The sequence below is a fragment of the Suricata suricatta genome, chromosome 4 (genome assembly GCF_006229205.1).
Source record: "Suricata suricatta isolate VVHF042 chromosome 4, meerkat_22Aug2017_6uvM2_HiC, whole genome shotgun sequence".
Classification (NCBI taxonomy): domain Eukaryota; kingdom Metazoa; phylum Chordata; class Mammalia; order Carnivora; family Herpestidae; genus Suricata; species Suricata suricatta.
The window spans coordinates 2,941,632-2,953,780 of NC_043703.1; the positions used below are offsets into that span (position 1 = coordinate 2,941,632).

The 12,149-nt window shown below is 51.4% G+C and overlaps 1 long non-coding RNA gene and 1 other non-coding gene across 3 annotated transcripts; one reads left to right on the forward strand and one right to left on the reverse strand.

Annotated features, from left to right (window-relative positions):
• Positions 1-1,693: 1,693 nt before the first annotated feature.
• Positions 1,694-11,610, reverse strand: LOC115289315. 2 transcript variants are annotated; one of them, XR_003907554.1, is made up of 4 exons: positions 11,065-11,610; positions 7,146-7,213; positions 6,681-6,906; positions 1,694-3,995 (listed from the first exon to the last, which is right to left on the reverse strand). It is a non-coding gene; the product is annotated as an uncharacterized LOC115289315 (long non-coding RNA). The 2 variants fall into 2 exon arrangements; XR_003907553.1 differs by lacking the exon at positions 1,694-3,995 and having other exon boundaries at positions 5,562-6,906.
• On the forward strand, positions 9,428-9,534 carry LOC115290951. Its single transcript, XR_003908323.1, has one exon. It is a non-coding gene; the product is annotated as a U6 spliceosomal RNA (small nuclear RNA).
• Positions 11,611-12,149: the final 539 nt, after the last annotated feature.

Genomic DNA, 12,149 nt, shown 5'->3' on the forward strand with positions numbered 1-12,149 from the left:
GATGAAGACCTGAGGCGACGTGGGACACTCACCCCTGAGCCCCCGGGAGCCCCGGCGCCTCGCCCAGCCCTTAATGTGTCGGTTTCCGTGTTTACCTGTCAGTATGGACGCCACGTTCTCAGTTCAGCGAGCGCATCACAGTCTGTTGCCATCATCACCTCTCCTGAAGTGCAGAGGGTTCCAAACATTCTCGGATCTGGGGGCTCTGACTGCAGAACCCCTCAGGCTGGCCCGCCTGTCCTCCCTGCTCTCTGCCGGCTCCCGCGGGCCAGGCTCATCTTGGCCAGTCTCTGAGGGGTGCCGTCTCTGCAGGGAGAAAGCATTTAGGACCCAGGTCTGGGCACTGATCCCAGGGAGGAAGGCACGCAGACCCACACTCGCACCCACATCTACCTGTGTCAAAGCCACCAGGTCAAGTCAGCATCGCCAGCTCCAATCCAGGACCGCAGCCCCAGCTTGACCACACCTGCCCCTGTGACCTCTGTCCCCAGCCTGAGCCCCCCCCCCCCCGCTGCTGTCACCCCTGTGCTGAGCTCCCGGGGGCTGCCCGCCTCCCAGCAGACTGTACCCCCTTGTGGGCTTGCTCCCGCCTGTGTCTGGACCCCCACCCCTACGCCTTGCTGGCGGGGGTGCAGGCTCTGGCGGCTGGTGTCTCCACTTCCCCTCCACATCCTGTCTGCCCCCTCCCTGACTCCCTGACTCCCCACCCTCACCCTACTCAGGCCCCCAATCCCAGAGACACCCCACTCCCGCACCTCAGTCCCCATCCCCCTGGGCTCTGAGGTTATGGCTGCACCCACCACACCCCCTGGGCCACCCCCCTACCTGCTTGGGCACGAGGAGACCCCCCAGACCCTCGCTCGCCGTCCTCCTCGCCGTCCTCCTCCCGCAGTCATCCACCTTGCTGCAGCCCACTCCGGGGCTTCGGGGAAGGAAAGAGGAATACGGACAGGAGGAGGGCCTGAAGGGGGTGTTACAGTTCTGGCTGGTTTCTAGAAGCATACTCATAAAAGCCCGCCCTGCTGTGCCCTAGGGATTACTACGCACGAAGATGGGGGGGGTCGGGCTTCTTCTCCCCTGGGTTTGCAGAGCGATGGGTCAACAAGCCTCTGGCCGTACAGTTGGGGAAGGGGGAAGGTGGGGAGGGGCGGGGTGCCTGCTTGTCTCCACTCCTGACAGAAGCACAGTCAGGGCCAGTGACCTCACCGGGAGCCTCCATGTAGAAGCCGCCTGTAGATGAAGAGTTTATTAGCCAAGTGATCAAGCCTCCATTTCAAGCAAAAAACCCCCCGACATTTAAATAAAGAATGTTGGGGTATATAAGCGGATATTAACAAAAACACTGCAATGCAATAGACAAAAATATTTAGATTTGTCCTTCAAATCAAATACAAAAAATATCCAGATGGATTAGACAATTCAGAAAAAGGATCTAAGTGAAAACATCAGTAGAATTATAACCAACCTGAGAAGAGTGTTTTCTAAGCATAAATCAACAGAAGAAACGACAGAGGGAATAGCCAAGGACTCGAGTACGTAAAAATGAAATGAGGGGCACCTGGGGTGCTCAGCCGGTTAAGCGTCTAACTTCGGCTCAGGTCATGATCTTGCGTTTCGTGAGTTCGAGCCCCGTATTGGGCTCCGCGCTGACCGCTGGGAGCCTGGAGCTGCTTCCGGTTCTGTGTCTCCCTCTCTCTCTGCCCCTCCCCCGCTCACATTCTGTCTCTCTCAAATAAATATTTTAAAAAATTAAATGAAATGCCACAAGATTAAAAGAATGCAAATGTTCCCAAAGCAGGAGCATTGAAAGGCAAATACAGATAAGGTAGACTTTTGACAAACGGTTGGACTTTAATTGATGTAGATCTTTGCTAATCCTAAAAAGAAAAGATGACCCCCAAAGAGAAAGCCCCCAAGGACAAGAACAAGGAAAACACACTTGGACGTGACCTCAGTGAACTTTGCTCACCTGCGGAGCCAGAGAGGGATGGTCCGAGCTGTGTGACAGCCCACGTGAGGACACCTCGAGGGACACGGCTCATTGTCACATGCACTAGAAGGACTCCACTGAGGCTGAGGAGCGGCCGTGTGAGAACGGGAGAGGAACACTCTTGCGACCCAGGAGGGTTTTGCTAAGTGCACCCCCTCCCGCCGGCAGGCTGTGCTAACATGGGAACCCCACTGAGCACCCCGAATTATATTTCATTTCTTGACGACCCAGGGTATTCTTGGGTCAAATGTATCATAAATTCTTCCAATTAGTTTCCTACCACAGGTGTTCCTTCCGTATCCGTTAATCTATCTCATAAACACGAAAAGAATAGTAAAAATGGGGCTAGTTCACGTTCGCCAAGTGGATTACGACGCACACACAATTCCATTCAATTGTCACAATAAAGCCTATGAGTTAGGCTCCATTATTTATGATGATGAGGGTCCCCAGTTTATGAATGAGGAAGTTAGGGGAGGGGCTGACCCCGGGCCTCCGGAGCGGAGCCGTGCAGTGAGGTCGGCCGTGCGTCCGTCCTGCTCGGGCTGTGCACGCCGCATGCGTTCACCCTGGGAAGAGCTCACGCCTCCAGGAAACGGGCGATGTCTAACAGGTTCCTTCAAGAACAGAGTCACCCGGATGATCTGACCGTTTCTCCACCTTTCAGAAGTTTCATTAAAACCTTCCTCTTCCAAGCGCGAGAAACAACCAGCCTCACGACAGTCAGTCCGGTAAGAAGTGGAGCGTGTCCCCGGGGCCGCTGGCTGCGGAGTGGAGGCTGAGGACCCGGGTCAGCATGGCCGCTCCCCCGGGCGCCCCCCACTGCTGTGAGGTCCTGGCAGCCTGTCTACCAGGCGGGCTGCTGCTCCCTCCCGGGCCAGGCACATCCTGTCCCCGGGCCCCAGATTTCCCCAGCCCCTCGATCCTTGACCCCTCCCTTTGGCCCATGAAAGAGATTTTTCTCTCAAGGATCTGTCCTCCTGTTTCCTCCTATCTGCCTAGAGGAGCACCTTAGACGGGAGGCCAGTGCAGAGGGACGACTCTCCTGGCTCTGGAGGCCGGAAGTGCGGCGTCAAAGCATTGGTGGGACTCGGAGAGTCTGCTGGTGTCTGAGCCTCACTGTCCTTGGCCGGCAGACACCTCACTCCAGCCTCTGCCTCCCTCCTCACGTGCCTTCTCCCCGGGCCTCTGTTCTCTCTTATCTCTTCTTACAAAGACCCAGGCATTGGGTGAGGACCCACCCCAATCCAACTTGACCTCATTTTAAAGTGTCATCTGCAAAGACCCTTTCTCCAAATAAGGCCACCTTCTGAGGTTCTGGGTAGATGTGTAATTTGGGAGGACGCTGTCCAACCCCACATGGGCCCCCTCACACTTACCCAGGAGCCTTGTGCCACCCTGGTTGAGGTTCCTGCTTCGGGAAATGCTCACTAACCCCAGGCAAGATGGGGAGAGGGTGGTGGACCCAGACTTTGGGAATGGCGGGGCGCCAGAACAATAGGTCCGATGGGCTCTGTTGGCAAGGACTCTTCTTTCTTCTGAGATGATGTCCTCCCTGGCTTTTTTCATATTAAAAACTATTTGTTTTTAATGAGATGATGGTAGGATTTGGCAAGAAGGGTAGAGGGAATTGTTATTCTGAAAATTGTCCTTAACTGGCAACAGGAAATTCGTCTCTCATTTTTCTCTTTATTGTCTATTCTTCACCCCCTTTTAGTTCACTGGCCTGTGATACCAGGTCTGGGAACCACGCTTTATGGAAGACCTTATTTGTAATCTGGCCCCGTCTACTTGATGAGAATTCCTGGAGAGTAGGAACGGAGGATTATTTGAACAGACATGAGCCCAAGGCCAGCGGAAGTTGGGTCTGAGGTACCAAGTTTTCCGTCGAGGGCAGCTTGAGTCCGGAGGGTCACTTCTCTGGGGAAGGTGCTCAGAAGCCAGTGGGAAAGCACCCAAGCCTGCCCGTGGGCTGCTCCTGGGGACTTGGGCCTCGACAGGCCATCTGGCGAGAAAGAGACCAGAGTTACCAACTTGGTCGTTTATGCCCAAAAGTATTTCTCCTAAACAAATGACTTAGTCTTTTTTTTTTTCTCAAATATGTTTTTTTCCCCAAGAACTCGTGGGTTATACAAATAATTCTCCTGGGTTCCTGCTAGCTTTTGGAACGAAACCTCCTCTCTTTCTCCACACTGAAAAGGCAGAATGAGGAGAGGAGTGAAGGGCTGAACCCGCCTGGCTGACAGGGTGGGGTGTGCGGACCCGGAGGTTGCAGGGGTAAGGAAGGGGCTCTCGGAGAGCCAGGACCCATGACAGGGGTCTGCCTGGAGGAGGGGATTGCACGACATTGGCACATCCTCCATGAGGAGCCCCTTCGGCAGAGAAAGGGCCTCCTGGTTTTCACCTTCCCTCCTGCAGCTTGCTCTGTTTCAGAGGCTCGCTGGGAAATCAGCGGCTGCCCGGCACCAAGGTGCCCCCAGCCCGGCTCCCGCCACGAAGGCCCACGGACGCGGCTCTAAAACTCCAGGCCATTTTTCTTAGGAAAAAAGTCACTTGGAGACAACATAAATAAAGCACAGAATGCAGAACCCTCGAGGGAGGAAAGACCATCCCGTAGCTCCCCTGCCCGGGGACCATCACAGCTAAGCGTCCTGGGATGATCAGCCCAGGGTTCTTCTGCACACTCGTTTTTATAAAAACACAGTCATTCTTTGCAACCTGATTTTCTTATCTTTGCTTAGTAACATTTGGGGACCATCTTTTCCCTCAACAAGTACTGTGTCCAATACTGTTTTGGTGACTCAGGGATATTTAATTGTGGAATATATTTTTATTTATTTCACTAATTCCTTATGATTATATAAGACTATTTTATTAAAAAATTTTTTAAATGTTTATTTTATTTTTGAGAGAGAGAGGCAGAGCAGGAGGGAGACAGAGAACCCTAAGCAGGCTCTATGCTGCTGAGCCCGATGTGGGGCTCAAACCCATGAACTGTGAGACTGTGACCTGAGCCAAAATCAGGAGTCAGACACTTAACCAACTGAGCCACTCAGATGCCCCATATATAAGACCATTTTAAATGATTATTTACTTATTTTTGAGAGAGAGAGAGAGCTTGCGAGCGTGAGCAGGAGAGGGTCAAAGAGAGGGAGAGAATCCCCAACAGGACCCGTACTGTTAGCACAGAGCTGGACTGGGACTCGAACCCACCAACCGTGAGGTCGTGATTTGAGCTGAATCCAAGAGTCAGACACTTAACCGACTGAGCCACCCAGCCACCCCAAGACTATTTAAATTAGCTCTATAAGATCACTCCTCTAAATTTTCAGTAAGTTCTTGACCTTTGTATTTGGGGGCCTGTATATCAGGAGACACACACATTAGATAAAAGTAAAAAAAAAATTATAGTTTGGGACACCTGGGAGGCTCAGTTAGTTGAGCATCTGGATTTGGCTCAGGTCATGATCTCGCGGTTCATGGGTTCAAGCCCTACATCGGGATATGCGCCAACAGCTCAGAGCCTGGAGCTGCTTCAGATTCTGTGTCTCCCTCTCTCTCTCTGCCCCTCCCCTGCTTGCACTTTGTCTCTCTCTCTCTCAAAAATAAACATTAAAAAATAAAAAGATATTATAGTTTAGTATTGCTTGGCGGTCCAGAACTATAAAAGACAGCAGGTTATGGGTATGTAGAAACACTGCGCATCTTTCCTGTGTTTGTATCAAATAATTTGGTTACGTTCTTGAATTGGATGAGCCCCTGGGCAACTGTTCCTTCTGGTCCCGCAATTTACCGTCTAAACTGCAGCCACCGCCAAGGGGCTCAGGACTGCCGCGTCCGGTGTGCGGCCAGCGTGGCTGACATTTGATATCTAAACTGGATTGATTGCTTGGGAACACACCTAAGGACAGTTATTAGATTCTGTCCATTTTGTCCGGAACTTGGCTCTTTTTAATATGCCCTTTACTGAAAAGGTTAGACGCTGAGTACACTTTGGAGACCCATCTCCCGAGGCGAGTGAGTGAGGCTCCCGAGCTCCGGCGTCGCTGTTTTAAAGCAGGACGAGATGTGTGGGGAGCCAGCGTCGGGAGTGTGTGTGTTTATCTGCACCACGTTCATCAGGGACAAATACCAGATCCACTTGTGATTTTCCCCCTACTGTTGGCAAGCCGTCACCAAAATCAAAATTGAGCTGGAGTGAATACACACACGCATACACGCATATGTGTGTGTACATATATATGTTTGTTTTAAAATGATGTTCTAAAATCATAGCTGAAATGTATGGGCACTAGTCCCAGAGCACACTCCTTTCCACAACAGCACCTCGAGAGAAAATGTGTTTGCTCTAGTAAGATTTGCTTTTAGGATTTCTGAATCTGTAGCTTGCAAGAGCCCATCCAGAAAGACGAACAGCTTTTAATCCAGTCTATCCCAGTAAGCGGATATCCACGACCGCGTGTGGACACATTGACATTGCCAACTTAGATAGATGCCCGTAAATATACAAGGAAAGGCTTCTGTTTACATTCTTTGATCCAGGGTTTAAGATAAGAGAGAATAAAGGAAATGTGCCAAGCCCTGCCTGCTTCCCTCCGAATCTCCCGAGGCTCATTCCTTTGTCAAATTAAATAATTTCATCGTTAACGTAAACGCTTTCATGGGGCTCAGTTCTTTTAAAAATACACACGGACGCTGAGCCTTGCAAGTCTGAGACTCAGGACGTGGGGAGAAGGCGATGGCTGAGTGCGGACTGCAGGACAGCCTCGAACTCGGGCGTTGACCCTGGGGCTCAGTCACCGCTTGGCTGTTTGACTCCAGGGGCATCCGACGGCACAGTGGGAGACAGAGGCGCTGCTGGTGCCTTCTGGTTGTCACCAGTGAATGTGGACAGCCAGTTGTCCTACGTGCTCTTCCTACAAAGACGGGAGAGTGGGAAGGAGTGAGGAGAGGCAGAAGCAGAGAGGTCAGCAGCTCCCCTGGTGGGGGTTGGGGGACTCAGAGACCCCACCAGGAGACGCGGTGACCTCACAGGGAGGACTTGATAAGACACGGGGCAGCTGAACTTGTGGAGGACGTAGTCTCCGTGGTGGTGAGTTTCCATGCGGCTGCATGGGGGGCAGGGTGATCGGACCCAAGGCAAAGGGAATTTTACCCCTAGACCAGCTTCTTGTTCCCGCTGTCTGGGTTAGCGGAAGTCTCTAGCGTGTCAGCCTGCACAGTCTAAAAGAAAATGCAAAAATAACATAAAAACAGAGAAGGAGACAAGCCATAGGAGACTTAACTACAGAGAACAGGCTGAGGGTTGCTGGTGGGGGGATGGGCTAGATGGGGGAGGGGCACTGAGGAGGGCGCTGGTTGGGATGAGCCCTGGGTGCTCTATGGACGTGATGAATCACTGGGTTCTACTCCTGAAGCCAGTGCTCCGCCACATGTCAACTGACTCGGATTTACATAAATAAATTTAAAAAATAATAGAAAATGCGGAAGAGAAAGCACGAGTGCTTGGGTAACAGCCGTCTCCCCTCTCCTCTTTGGATTTTGGAGAAGTCTGGTGAACTCAGGGTTTCTGAGCAGATGTCCACGGGGACCTGTCACATGCTGCCCTCTTCAGAGAGGACACCCCCTCTGCCATCCACCTTGCCGTCTTTATGCTGTGTTCTTCCCTCCAGGGACGCACAGGCCCCCCCCCCCTTCCCCGCTGACACCACTTCGGGGCCCTGATTCCTCCTGAGGGATTTTTAAAGCCACTTGTTAGTTTTACAAGTGCTGAGCTCTGCCCTGAGTTTTTGCATTCAATTCCTTATGTCTTCCTCACAACAACTGCTATGTTTATCCCACTTTTATAAATAAGGTAAGTTCTAGAAGGGTCAACATTTACCCAGCTCTTTCTGTGGGAGCATCAAAAATTCACACCGCAGAGCTCCGTCTGAGCCAAGTGAGTGGTCTGGAATGTTCTGTGAGCAGCTCTTCTGACTTACTGGGTGGAGGTTCCCATACACCAGGCCTGGCGCCCAGACCACCTGCCCCAGAACCTACCTGGGTCCCCAGGGCCCACCAATAGCCTATGACAACCCTGATTCTGGGATGGCCTGGGACCCAGGGGTTCTCAGTGGACCCTCAAAGGGGTTGCTTGGAAGGCCCGCCTGGCTGAGGGGCGATGCCTCAGATTACACCCATGGAAGTTTCTGCAGGGTCGCTCCGGGACTCGTTCCCACCCTTCCTGCCCGACCCATGCTTTCCTGCTCTTAGCCAGCGCTGTTTCGGGAGACTCCATTGAGAAATCCCTGCTTGCGATTCTATTGCATGCTATTTCCAAATTCAGGAGGAAGAGGAGGAGAAAGAGAGAAATGAAGACATCCTTGCTCTAGAATGTAACTCTTCCTCTGAAGTGGAAAACAAGCATGTTATTTAGGCTGCAACTCCAGCCTGGCTTAGCTCACAAAACACCATCTATCAAAATTCCTAGCTCGCGGAGTCACTGTGCCAGACTCGATTATAGAGTTAATTCCACTCTAACTGGAAACCGGGTTCTGGTTCATTTCCTCCAAACTCTCTGGGGACGCCTTTCATACAAGTCCAGTGTGTCCAAGTTAAAGCCGGTTCAGTTCAAATCAATGGACACTTTCTGGCTCGTCTTCTGTGAATGTAGAAACACGCACGCACGCACGCACGCTCCCCCCCACCCCTCGCGCACACACAGGCACGCACACAAGTGCACGCACACAAGTGCAGGCACACACAGCATCCCAGGGTCCCTTCTGACACCCAGGCAGCACTGCACATCTTTAAGCAGATGCGTTCTCATTCTCCCTCAAGGTACATGTTAATTCTTGGCTTTGGCTCTAGCAAATTATCTTCCTAGCTTGCTACCTCCATTCTCATTTAAAAGTTACATTTAAATGACCAGGAAGTGACAAGAACAGAACACCGTGTCTTAAGAGGGCTCACCGCAGACTGTATTAGGACATTGCTGTCATCAGATCATTTCCCTGGACTAGAACTCCTGCCAAAACTGATAGGCAACCGAATTGTGGTTTCACTCTTGATGCTCAGAATATCATGCGGAGTGCATCATCGGAGACCCACTCAGATGTGTGCAGAAAACTAAGCTTGCACAAATACAGAAAAAGTGACTCTAATACATCTATTCTTCTGATTCATTATCAAGGTATATTTGCAAAGTTTTCTGATTTTCGCTCAACCAGATATATTGGGTGAAGTTGTATAAAAGTATCATTTAAAGTTGTATCAAATTATCATTTCACCCTGCGTAAAAATGGTTGAATACTATCAGTTTTATCTATCATCACTAAAGATAAGTTCACATGGTTTCAAATTTCAGATAGAAGAAGAGTCTGACTTTCTGGCCTTATTATAAGATTGTGATGACTACTAGTTTAAGACAACTCGTAAAACTTTGAAATGTATTAACTAATGCTCCCTTCAGCTGCACCCACACTACAGTTAGAAACATACAGAGAAGATTAGCGTGGCCCCTGCTCAGAGATGTCATGCAAAATTGTGAGGCATTCTGTAAAAAATTAGAAACTATTCATGAATGAATTAAACTACAGTAATTTTCAAAAACAAGAATGTATAAATACCCGAACTTTCTAAACAAAGGCCTGTGTTTAATAATAAACCCTTGTACGTGGCACAGGTAAGCATGTACTTACGTAGAAAATTACAAAAGTACAGGATATAATTTGAGAAGAGTGTCACATTTAGTGAAAGGAAATAAGTTCATATTATTAGGTTCTTAAGATATTAATAAAAAATCAGCATGTTATGATATGAGGCACAGGAAAAGTGCTTTTATAAATTACATACAGTGTTTCCATCACAGACCCAGAAAAGTAGATTAGATAAGAACCACAGAAAGGTCAGGTGCATATACCTATAACTGAATAGAAGAAAAATTGTTCGTTTAATCTAACACGAAGATAAACTATTTTTATTTTAGTGGTAGCTCCAAACTCATGTGAGTCTTTTTTTAAATGTTCATTTATTTTTGAGAGAGAGAGAGACAGACAGAGCATGAGCAGGGGAGGGACAGAGAGAGAGGGAGACACAGGATCCGCAGCAGCTCCAGGCTCCGAGCTGTCAGCACAGAGCCCGATGCAGGGCTCGGACCCACGAACTGTGAGATCATGACCTGAGCTGAAGTCCAATGCTTAGCTGACTGAGCCCCCTAAGCGCCCCTAAATCTCAAGTGGGTTTTGCTCGTAACTGGGAATTATAGACCATTTTTAGCCCTGGTTTCCTGTTCCTGAGGTCACGTCATGAGAAAACACACAGGGCTCAGAGCTGGCTGGTCCGAGACGGGCCAATCGGCGGATGCCCCCCCCCCCCCCCCCCCCCCCCCGCCGAGGGATCCCGTGGGTCAGAGGAGCCCCGGGCCCCAGCGAATGGTCAGGAGTGTGGACCTTGGGGTCTGCCTCCGAGTCTGAGCCTTTTTTAGAGGCCGACCCTGGGCACATTACTTCCCTGGACAGTCAGTCTCCCCCTGCATCAAGTTGGGTGACAGCACTCGCCTCATCGCAGCGTCAGTGTGGGGGTCAGGTCAGGAGCGGTCCGTGGCCTGGCACGCGTGGTCAGTGTTTTCTGGGCCAGGCCACGTGCCGTCCAATTCCTGCCAGTGCTGGGACTTGTGACCCGGTACCCCAGGCCCTTGGCGACAGGAAGCAGTCCATCTCCAGCTGGGAGAGCGAGCCTCTGACTGACAGGCAGGAAGTACAACCCAAACAGCAGCGTTTCCCTCATCTCACACCCCCTTCCGGGACCCTGCAGGCGCCTCGCCAGAGTCACAGGCTGCCGTCACAGTAGCCCCGAAGCCTGGAACCGGGCGACCTCCCTACGCGTTTCGGGACACGCACCAGCTCAGGGTCATCGCGCCCAAATGCCCCAGCAGGACCCTCGGCTGGCGGAGACGTCCCTGATGGCTCTGCCTGCCAGAGGTCAGTGGGCCCCACGGTCCCTGAAGTCGCAGGGTTGTTATCCGGGCCCCTCAACTTGCAGGGGTGGAAGTGAGGCCGAGACCGGAGGGGCAGACGTGTGCGGTTGGGGCTTACCAGATGGCCTCGGTCTCTGGGACACGGCCAGTGATGACAGGCTCTTTGGAGAGAGGGCCCGTGGAAGGGGAGGCGGCCCCCCACCATGACCTACGCGCTCAAGCCCTTGAATGCGGACGTTTCCTTCGCAAGAAAAGGGAAGGAGCAACTTCCTTCTTTGTGCAATCGACAAAATGAAAATAGTCCCCGGGACTTCGCAGTCTGCGCCCACAGCCTGTTCCCGCTCTGGGAATTTGCCTCGGCCTCCTCCGTCTGACGGGCCTGGGGTGGGGGGCGCTCCTCCGCTCCGTCAGCCCCCAGGGCCTATTTTCCTCCCCGTCTCCGCCTTTAGAAGTGTCTGGCTCCCCGTCGTCCAGAAACCGTCTGAACGGCCGCGATCTTCCTGTCCACGGTACTAACAAGTTCCCTCTGATTTGCTGTCACAAAGCAGCCGAGGCCCAGACGGCCCCCGAGCCTCGTTAATCTGGGCTGACCCTGGCTAATGCCTTCCCGGTGCTCGGATCTGGAAGGCATCCAGCGGAGGAAACCTGCTACCCGTGTGAGGAGCAGATGTCCTAAGATGTTTTTTAACTTCTCCTCTCATAAATACTTTAAGGAAGTATCCATTTCATACTTCTTGTTTTTTTTAAGCCTTTCTTTGGGAAGACTACAGATGAAACCCTTTATTCGCTCAGTCTCCGAATTAGCTGGTACGCAGGCACTTAGAGCCCTACGTACCTGTGCACGAAGCCCTTGGAAGCGTCTTCCATTCTTCTTCCTTTACTTAAAAAAATGTTTATTTATTTACTTTGGGGGAGGGGACGAGCAGAGAGAGAATCCAAAGCAGACTCGGAGCTGTGAGCACAGCCCCACGCGGGGCTCAGTCCCGCAAACCAGCAGATCGTGACCTGAGCTGAAGGCAGACCCTTAACTGAATGGGCCACCCAGGCGCCCCCTCCCTCCTTCACTCCCGTTATCATTATCTGTGTCAGAAATATGTCTGCAGGTTCCAACATCTAGCTGGAATGAAATTGCCAAAAGGAGGAAAGCATGCTGATGTTTATATTTATGTGAAAGAGGCTTTTTTTTTTTTGGGTTGCTGGTAC